We start from the raw sequence: 10,195 nt of genomic DNA on the forward strand, positions 1-10,195 counted from the left end.
CTCGGAGATTTTGAAAGGCCTTGCTAGAAGATGAACTTCGGTCAGAGTAAATGGCCACAGCGGTTGTTGTTTATGTTGCCGTGTGAGGCGGCGGAAGTAATCACCAGACTCAGTGCACAGGATGCATATGATTATGCGAAAGTTAAGGCTAGTCTCGTGAAGAAATACCGCCTTTCAGCCGAAGCTTCTCGGCAAAGGTTTAGGAGCACAGGCAAGAAAGATAGCGAGGGGTATCGGGAGTTTGCATACGGCTTAAAGGCCAACCTAGTCGAGTGGCTGAAAAGCGCGGAAGCGTACGACAGCAGAGACATGATCATTGAATGCATGTGCCTAGAGCAGTTTTACAAAAGCATTCCCCAAGCTGTGAAACTGTGGGTGCAAGACAGAGGGAATTTAAACAATGTGAAAAGGGTGGCTGAATTAGCCGAAGAGTACGCAACGCGTAGAAAGCTGAACGATGAGGACGGAAATTGGGACGTTCGAAATGGACCGCGGAAACCATTTCCGTTCAAGAAGGGTTGGCAGACTAGAAGACCGGAGCTTGCAAATGGGGAGAAAAAGCCATGAGAAAAGAGCAAGGAGAAACTAAACGGGGAAACCATGCAAAAAGAGCGCAAAAGAAAATTTGAATCTATTAGACCGATCCGCTGGTATAAGTGCCACAAACTAGGACATATCGCTGTAAACTGTGGGAAGCCTAGCGTAGTTTTCTCCTATGTGGATGAAAAAGACGAGAATATAGAACTTTTAAGCCCATATCTTCATGACCTGAAAGTTAATGGCAAACCATGCCGGGTGCTGCGAGACAGTGTCGCCACTATGGACAATGTCAATCCGTCTTACGTGACGGTAGATGACTTCACTGGAGAAGTAGCATGGCTCAAACAGGCTGTAGAAGAAGACAGCCTGTGCTGCCCATGGCCAAAGTCAAAATCAGTGGACCGCTCGGGGAGCTAGTGAACGAGGCTGCAGTTTCCAAATTTTTCTCGCTGCAGTACCCTTAAACTTTTTCGAATCAGTCGGATCAGTTACTGCGTGACAAAGGACTTAAACTGGTTGAGGGCGTAGTACAGGCGTTGACGCGAGGCCAAGCTCGTAAAATCACGTCGCTTTCAGCTGAAAATGCAAAAACTGCTCCAGCGGAAGTAGCAAAAGAGGTAGCTTCAGTAACCAAATCCGAGCTAGGCTCGAAGGACGAAAAAACGGTTGAGGAAACCTTGCCAGCTGACCAGCTCAATGAGAGCGGATCACTAGGGTGTCGAAGTTCACGCCTGCAGGAAGAGCCAGCTGACGCACTCGCAAGCGAGACAGGGTCTTTACTATCACCGGCCTCAAAGAACTTTGATCAGCTCTTACGTGTGGAAAGAGAGTCACTGGTAGCCAAGCAAATCGATGATGACAGCTTAGCTAAATTGCATCACACAGCTAAAGAACGCATTCCTAGGCGCAACGTGATGATACAAGAGAGAGGAGGATTGTTGTATCGGCACTACAGAGACCGAAAGGGTAGGATTCTAGATCAGTTAGTCGTACCTATTAGGTACAGGGAGGACCTTTTCACTCTCTGTCATGGAAATGGGTTGTCTGGCCACCTAGGCATAAACAAATCAAAGGAAAGATTGCTTATGGAATACAAGTGGCCTGGCTGTTTCAAAGAAGTAGAAGACTTGCAAGATCATGCGACGCCTGCCAGCGCTCGGGTAAACCAGGAGAAACATGAAAAGCTCCATTAAAGGTAGTGCCCTTAATAACAGAACCTTTCAGACGACTTGTGATAGACACGGTAGGGTCTCTACCAAAGACAAAGTCGGGTTACAGGCACTTGTTTACCATGCTGGGTCCGGCTACAAAGTTTCCAGAAGCAATCCCTCTGAAAGAGCTCAGCTCCACCGAAGTAGTAGACGCGCTTTTGACAGCATTCGCACGAGTTGGGTTTCCAGCCAAAATTCAGGCAGATCAAGGGTAAGTATTCACCAGCGCACTGACTTCCACATTCTTACAACAGGGCGGGCTAAAGTTGGTACACAGCTCCATCTATCACCCTCAGTCAAATAGTGTAGAGAGGTGGCATTCGGTGCTTAAGCGAGTTTGGCGGGCGCTCTGTTCAGAGCACAAGGAGGACTGGGAGAATTGTCTCCCGGCCACTTTGTTTGCTTTGCGAACGGTTCCTCATGAGGCTACAGGGTTCTCGCCAGCTGAACTAGTGTATGGGAGGACACTCCGTTCTCCACTGAGAATGTTAAGAGAGATGTGGGAGGAAAGAGGAGAAAGTCCAACAGTGGTAGAATCCGTGCTAAATCTGCTGGAACGGCTAAGTGCAACCCCAAGAACTAGTCGAAGAGAACATGGGGGTAGCTCAAAAGAACGCCAAATTCTATTACGACAAGAATGCGAGGCTTCGTACGTTTAACGCCGGAGACCAGGTAATGATCATCGAACCGTCAAGGAAGAGCAAGCTTGAAGTTCACTGGGACGGACCCGTTAAAGTGTTGTACAAACTTTCAGATACTAACTATGCTCTGAAAATGCCCGGTCGCAGGAAGGAGGTGAGGATATACCACTGCAATTTGATGAAGCGGTACGTAGAACGGAGCGGAGTCGTTAACTGTACCATCAAGGAGCAGGATGACACTAGTACCGAGTTTAATGAGTATAAGGTGACCTCCAACTCTGAAATCAGCCTACAAGTAGTAGTAAAACATTCGGTAAGCTCGCACGCTCTTAGACCCGAGCAGCTAGATGAGCTAAGAAGGCTGTTAGGGGAATATCTCGACAGATTCAGCGATCGGCCAGGTAGAGCCGAACTAATAACGCGTGAAATAGAGCTGAGATCAACCGAACCCGTGAGGCCAAAGCCTTACAGGGGGTCTCCACGACAGAGAGAAATTATGGAGGCAGAGATACAGCGTATGCTAGAGTTGGGAGTTATTGAGCCTGCTGAGAGTGACTACACGTCACCACTAATACTTGTAGGAACCCCTAACAAAGAACCTCGTCTGTGTGTTGACTACAGGAAAATAAATGTCATCCCTAGGGATCAGCTGTATCCGATACCCAGCATTGAGGAACGAATTGAAAGAGTTATATATAGCGCTGCTAAATACATTTCAACTATAGATCTCGTGCGGGGATGCTGGCAAGTTCCCCTTTAAGAAAGTGCCAGCCGCTATGCCTCATTTATCTCACCTGTAGGCACTTTTCGCCCGCTCGCCCTCAGCTTCGGGCTGAAGACCACGCCGTTTAGCTTCTCTAAGTTAATAGATATTGTCATAAAAGACTAGCAGGAGTTCGCCTTCCATATCTTGATGATGTAGCAATTTTTTCGGACAGCTGGGAACAGCACGTATGGCACCTCGAACAGGTGTTCTCACGGTTGAGGGAAGCCGGAGTAACGATAAAGGCGGAGAAGTAAAGGTTTGGCTACTCGCAGGTTACTTATCTGGGCCCTGTTGTCGGTCAGGGCACGAGACAGCGGGCCGAGCTGAATATAGCTACGATTGGAGAATTTTCACAGCCGCGCATGAGAACAGACGTTTGTTTATTTTGGGACTTCTGGGGTACTATAGACGGTACATTCCGAATTACTCGCAAATAGCAAGTCCTTTAACGGACGCCCACCGAAAGGGAGCACCGAATAGCGTGCACTGGGTTAAGGACATAGAGAACGCTTTCCAAAATTTGAAAATGCTGTTGGTTTCTCGTCCTGTGCTTCGCGCACCGGACTACGCAAAGAAATCCATAGTTCAGTGCGACGCAAGCGACAGGGGTATGGGCGTGATACTCAGTCAGGTCGGCGACGATAATGAGGAACATCCTATCCTCTATGCCAGCCGTAAACTCATTGTAAGAAGTCCACAGCGCTTCAGAGAAGGAACGTGCTTGTTTGGTTTGAGCAGCCCAGATGTTGTCGTGTTACTTGTATGGGGCGAGGTTCATCTTCGAGACCGACCACTGTCCTCTGACGTGGCTCAATCAAATGTCACACAAAAATGGCTGCTTGCTCCGTTGGAGTCTCACTCTCCAAGAGTACAACTTCTCCGTTAGATATAAGAAGGGAAAGTTGCAAAGCAACGCGGATGGTTTGAGCAGGCTAATTTGAATTCTACGTTTAAGGATCCCGCCTAAATTTTAAGGTTGGTATTGTTAATTTTGTTAAGCCAAGAATATCCCCTCTCATTTAACAGGACTCCTCCACGATTGCTTAATTTGTCAGCACGTAATACCTGCAAAAGTTGACGTAGCGAAATGCAGCATTTGTTGTTACTGCACTGATGTTTTTTTTTAAAGGCTAGTGGGTCTAAAGTGAGATCCAAGATACGTCATCTCGGCGCAGAGCCGTGTTGTTGGCTTCGCTTTGCAGTTGCCTGTCCTTGTTGGGTGTTTTGGGTCGGTGTCATCATTTCACAGCTGGTCGCTGCAAGCCAAGGCACCCTCCCCCCCCGCCTTTGCCACAAGCCATCCTCTTTCTGCCCAGCGGTTATGAGCACTGGCCAGGCGAGATTATCCGGGCCATGGAGGAGCTGTTACGTTTGACCGGCGGGAGCTGGCGATCTTCGGGGAAGCGACCGTGGGAATGGCGCCGCCAGGTCTGCTGCGGCGACTCGCTTTGAAAACATAGCAGCGTATAAAGATTCTCACTACAGCGAAGTCGTATTAAAGAGTAGGGTGCTGCCGCGAACACTTACGGCGGAGCGCCATATGCATGGCCTTGGATGCCGTGGTCGGCGCCGCAGGGTGCCAGCTGGCGTCTATCCTCCTCGTGGACCAGGCGGTACTGTCCTTCCGGGAAAACTGGTTCGGCAGCCTTGAGGGTCTTCTGCCGACCAATGAGGTCTCATTCTTCCCGGATTGTGGCACGGACTCGGCGATGGCAACCTGGAGCCGTGTTGTCAGTAATGAATTTTGGGCACTGCATGCGAACTCAAACAGAACAGTATATAATATTTGGGTTTACGACCGTCTTGTGGATGGTAACCAGCTCACGTGACGATCGACTAACGAAACTGCGCACCACAACTGTAAAAGCTGCGCAGTTTAGAGAAAAAAAAAAGGAAAAAAAAGACCAACCCTTCGCCTACTGGAAAATGGGGGTAAGCGAAGGTTGTCCTACGTGCACTTGACATTCGTCCCGGTTTAGTAACTCACAGGTAACGGTGCCGGATTGCTTCGGTTCCCCGCTCCCTCAAGCTCGAGATTATATTCTCGCTGCTGTCGGATTGCTTGGGCTCGAGCGGCTCTAACGGCTGGATAGGCGCGCCCACAGCGATTACTTTCATGAGCGAGTTCTCGCCGCCGCTCGTCGAACGCTGCCAGTTCCTCGGGGGAACGTCCCATCCGTTTTCCGTGAATGAATTGAACGAAAACGAAGCCGGCGCAGCGCGCGCGGGACCCATTCCTGCCCTTCCCCTCCCCGGTGGAAGCGAAACAGCTCTGATTGGTTGCGCGCGTGGCGTGAGTGCGCGCCTATGCAGCTAAAATCCTTGCAAATGACTCAAGCTCCGGTGCCGGCGCAGCTGTCAGCTCAATAAAACCGCCCCTTCCCGCAGTTGCTCTGCTGTGCGAGCAACTGGGGTTTTTTTTGCGTGACCACAACGCCATCGAAATTTGTGAGACAATACAAGCTTCGCTGGAAAAAGAGGCAATCCTTTACATTTAATACAACGACAAGACACCGATGGTGACAATCAAGGCACGACTTGCGACGACGACGGTGGCGACATGACGACGAGAAGGACGAGATGACGCTGACGATATTGGTACGGATATAACGACAACGGCGTGAATACACGAGAACGGCGAAAACAGCGTGGCAACAACTACGACAACGAACACGCTACCATGGGCGACAATGGAATCTGCAGCGACGACAGTAGCAGCTCGACGATGACGACACAGACTGCGGCGACAAAGCGACACTTCTTTAGAGAAAACTGCCCAATCCTGCTTACGCGTGCTTTTTTCAGCCAGTCCATGAGAACCATCTGCGAGTAGAAAGAAGCACTAAATCTTTCTAGATTGACAAAAGGTGTGTTGAGGTAAGTGCGGCCACGCATGTCCGGTGACAATTTGTAATTCTGCAGAAAGAAAATTATACTTTTCTGCCTGAGTGCCAAATGCAAGGAAAACAATCCTATTTCCGCGAGAAAAAAAAATGCCATCACAAAAGAAATGTTTAAGAAGCGCCCTGTCCTGCAGAAGTAGCTTTTGCGGATTTTCTGAAATCCGCTTTTTGTTTACCTCTCAAAGAAAAAAGCGTTGTGACTCAAAATATATTTAGTGACATACTGCGGGGCGATACCAATTGATTCTACCGTACTTCCACTAGGGGTGTGCGAATATTCGAAACTTTCAAATAGCGACTCGAATGGCGTCCTATTCGATACGCAGTCTTCGAATCTAGTAATCACTTTCGTAAAGGCAAAAATTTCTCGAATACTTTTCGAATATTTCAAGATCGTCAACTGCGCCCTATCAAGCAGAAGATTGGAGCAAAATTACGGTAAATTTTGTCCCTGCGGTCATATTGTAGACATAAACCATGAGAATTTGCGCAGTGGAGCCGGGTACGTCATTTAAGCGGCCATACTTTACAGGCTGCACAGCGATCATTTGCACTCTCGAGAGAGTCCATGTGCATTTGAAGAAACAGCTTGTTTGCTCCTAATGCAGCACCTGTGAATTTAATAAACAACGCTTCATACCGTACTATGTAATGACAGAAATTCGCTAACTTTAAGTATATTAGGCGGTGAACATCATTTTACATTAATTGTTGTAAAGGATGTTCATTATTCGAAAACTATTCGATAGCTATTCGGTATTGGATTCTTCTCTGGCCCTTTCTGATTCGTATTTGATTCGGTCTCAAAAATCACTATTCGCACGCCCATAATTAGCACGGAGTATCATTTCTTTGACCCTCCGTCTTAATCATCTAGGTTCCCTAGTGGACATCGAGGCACCCTAGTCTACGCTCGAAATATATTGCAAGAATAAGCATGTGCCTGTAGCCCTTACGCAGGAACGGTGCGTAAGGTTCATTCCGTATATTTCGTATATTTTCACAAACATCTGGTGGCTATTTATAATATGCACTGTGCGTGAGAGGATGTGTTTGCAGGTGACACAGCTAGATCACGCCACCATATCCTGCGAGGCCCGGGATCGCGTCCGATTGCGCGTCTTGTCTGAGTCGCCGCTCTGTACAGAGCACATTAACTCTGTGAGATAGACATTTAACAGCACCATACCCATGGGTGCCACCATGGAGGAAGGAAAAAGTTAGGAGGGAGGATCTCGCAACGCGATTGAAGCCAAACCTGTCGGCCCTATACGTCACGTCAAAGTGCGCGGTTGGTTTTATTGTTCCCGCTCTACAGGCAGAGCCACGGCAGGGCAGCTGAACAAGCGCGAACCGAATAAAAACTACTGGTATAGCTTACTGGGAACTAAACGTTCCAGCAAATCTCGATTCTTGCTCCGTGATCTCGACGCAAGAGGCCACGCGTTGGGCGGCGCCACCGAGCAAAAGTATGGGCTTCACGGAACATTCGCTTGCGAAGGCTGGCTGCGTGTAAAGCTTTAGCTGCACGATGTAATACTCTCTACTAACTTTTTCCTTCCTCCATGGGTGCCGGCAAATTTGCTCACCTGACAGCGCCTTCCATTGAGCGCCTTCGGATGAGCGTGTGCTCACTTTTTTGTAAAGACCATGGCGGCCGCAGGTACGACTCAGACAGCCGCCATTTCGGCTACTGCGGAGACCAGTAAGTGGGTAGAGGACATAAGACTTTGGCCAAAGCTGCATAGGCAGTGTAAGTATAACTTTCGTTTACCCACTCTGTCTGTGCTGCAGTCTTATTAGTGTACAAGCTTACTGGCTGAAGGCGACGAATGCAGCAGCCTGATGTTTCTCTTTACCCTTTATATTCTAGGGTTTACAGGGGTAGATGTAGGGGTGTTATTGTGCTATTGCTCCTTGTTTGACTTCGCTGATATAGAAAGTGAACTGGCTCGAATATGTCAGCCACGCTTGAGTGGGGAGGACGTAAGTCACGTAACGCTGACTTGAATGCTTATCGAAATTCAACATGCCATGATATTTTGTGCCAGCGGTGGCGGTAACGCTGTGCATCTATGGTTGCTGCAGGTCGTGCTAGCCTGGATATCATCGCCCGGCAATGAGTTACCGGCAGTTGGCTCTTAAAAGCTGGCAGAAGAGCTTGTTGTGCTTGCCTCGCGAAAAAGTGTGCATAGCGAACGGTCCGTAAACATGGGCATGCTCCTTGCGCAGCCGAGGCGAATGGAGCTCGCCCAGTCTCATTCTACACATTCCAAGTCGCTCACGCAGTACTTTCAGTTCACTGCAGAACACGTCTTTCGTGTGCTCTTCCTCATTTTTTAGATAAGTAGTACTAAGTGATTCCAGGCATCTCGCCGAAACGTTGCTAGAGTGGCGGTGTTGATGCCTAATTGTTGACGCCTGATTGCTTTCGATTAAGAAGGCACCAAATGGCGGTGCGCCTGTGGCGGCCCCTGGTGCGCGGTACGCAGACTGCTCGCTGGAAAAAGGTCCATAGCAGCTCGTTGCCTGCGCGTGTGTTTTGCTTGCAGCGACAACTCAGCTCTACCTGTACTGGACGCGGCAAGCACAGATTTGTTAAATACGTTGAACCGTTATTCTTCTGCGGCGCACGTGGTCATTGTAACCGTGGTAATGACACCGTCACATGGCGCGCGGCTAGCGCGGCTTCGGCATGTGCTGGGAAGGCCACTGTTGGAATGAGAATAATACCTCGCTGGGTCAGTAAAACGCGAAAATGTGTGCCTATTTCTATCTTCTGCATTTATTTTGAATTTGTCACTTGAATAAATCTGGTTGTGCCGCGCAAACTTTCGTAATTCTTTTCGCAATCACCTTATGATAACACATGAAATATGTTGATTATTAACGTACAAAGGACAGTCCTAATGCGGTCGCAGGGCCCTTTTAAGTAGTCCCAGGGACCGCAGTATGTAAGGATCCTTTCCCACCGATTCTGATATCCTTTCTTGTCCTATGTTTGTCTGAATGGCCGATGCCGATAGCGTGGACGTCGCTTCGTGGGAGCCAAGAAGTTAAAGAAATATTTACAAAGACTATTTTATAAAGATTATTTACCAAATATTCTATCTTCCCCAGGTGGTCTCCGCAACCCTCCACTACGGCATTTCTCATAGCCCGCGTATTGCTGTCGGGCTTTAAATTTAAGGTTAATTATCCACCAGCTAGCCAATCGACCGCTCACTCAGTGCATTTACGTATAGACGCCAACGCGGCGTTCTCACCTTGGACTTCCGTCTCTCCGGGGGTTGGTTCGCTTTATCCCCATTCATGATGGACGGCTCTTCGGCGGGTTTTCCACCGGGTCCGGAAGACGCAACGACATGTTCCTGGCCTACGCCTCTTGGCACGTCGGGTGGGCCTTCGTGTGCCTTGGCAGAGGCCCTCGTGTCCTTGGGACTGCCGTCAGGTAAGCCGTCAAAACCTGCCTTTACGCCTTCAACGTCGTTTTCGCCCTGCCTAGAAGAGGCCACCAGCTCAGCAGGTCCCCTTTCGCGTGACGTGGCAGCGGCAGCCGATTCGGCCGGCTTGCCGTCGTCTTGAGCGGGAGAGGTCAGCGACTGTGGCTTTTGCGGGTCCTCTGGTGTCTTGCTGCCCATGGATTTGCCCCTTGCCATCTTACCACCTTTCGAGGGACGGTGTCCCCGGCTTCTCCTCGTCGGGCCGGTACTCCCGTCTCCGTCCTGATCCTGGAAAGAGAGTTAAGGCTGGGACAGGTTCTCTGCACTCGATGAACAAGACTCGCTCTAGCTACAAGAGAACGCTATAAATAATGAAGGACCAGAGTACGGAAATCTAATCGTCAATTTTACGGGTCTCAAACGAATGAATGCACGGGTACCGTATGATACCACAAAAACAAGCGAAATAACAAATAAGAAACGTTGTACAGGTCTCACGCAGAGTGGGAATCGACGTAAGCGAAACTTCCATAACCACTGCGCCGTCGCGGTCTGATGACACCAACGCTCACGCCAACCAATAACCGCCGCTAAGCTTCCTTTCCACACAAGATGACGTGATCGTTTGCGCCAACCAATCAGCGGACGATACTACGTCGTCTCGCGCCTTCCTCCTCTCAGCACAGCCACC

At 49.3% G+C, this 10,195-nt stretch overlaps 1 long non-coding RNA gene across 1 annotated transcript in view; it reads left to right on the forward strand.

The window, feature by feature from the left end:
- Positions 1 to 8,363, forward strand: part of LOC140218815 (uncharacterized) — a 46,974-nt gene extending 38,611 nt beyond the window's left edge. The window contains exon 3 of the long non-coding RNA XR_011895004.1: positions 8,150 to 8,363. This is a non-coding gene — a long non-coding RNA (uncharacterized lncRNA). The remainder of the gene's footprint in view (positions 1 to 8,149) is intronic.
- Positions 8,364 to 10,195: the final 1,832 nt, after the last annotated feature.

The sequence above is a fragment of the Dermacentor andersoni genome, chromosome 6, assembly GCF_023375885.2.
Source record: "Dermacentor andersoni chromosome 6, qqDerAnde1_hic_scaffold, whole genome shotgun sequence".
Taxonomy (NCBI): domain Eukaryota; kingdom Metazoa; phylum Arthropoda; class Arachnida; order Ixodida; family Ixodidae; genus Dermacentor; species Dermacentor andersoni.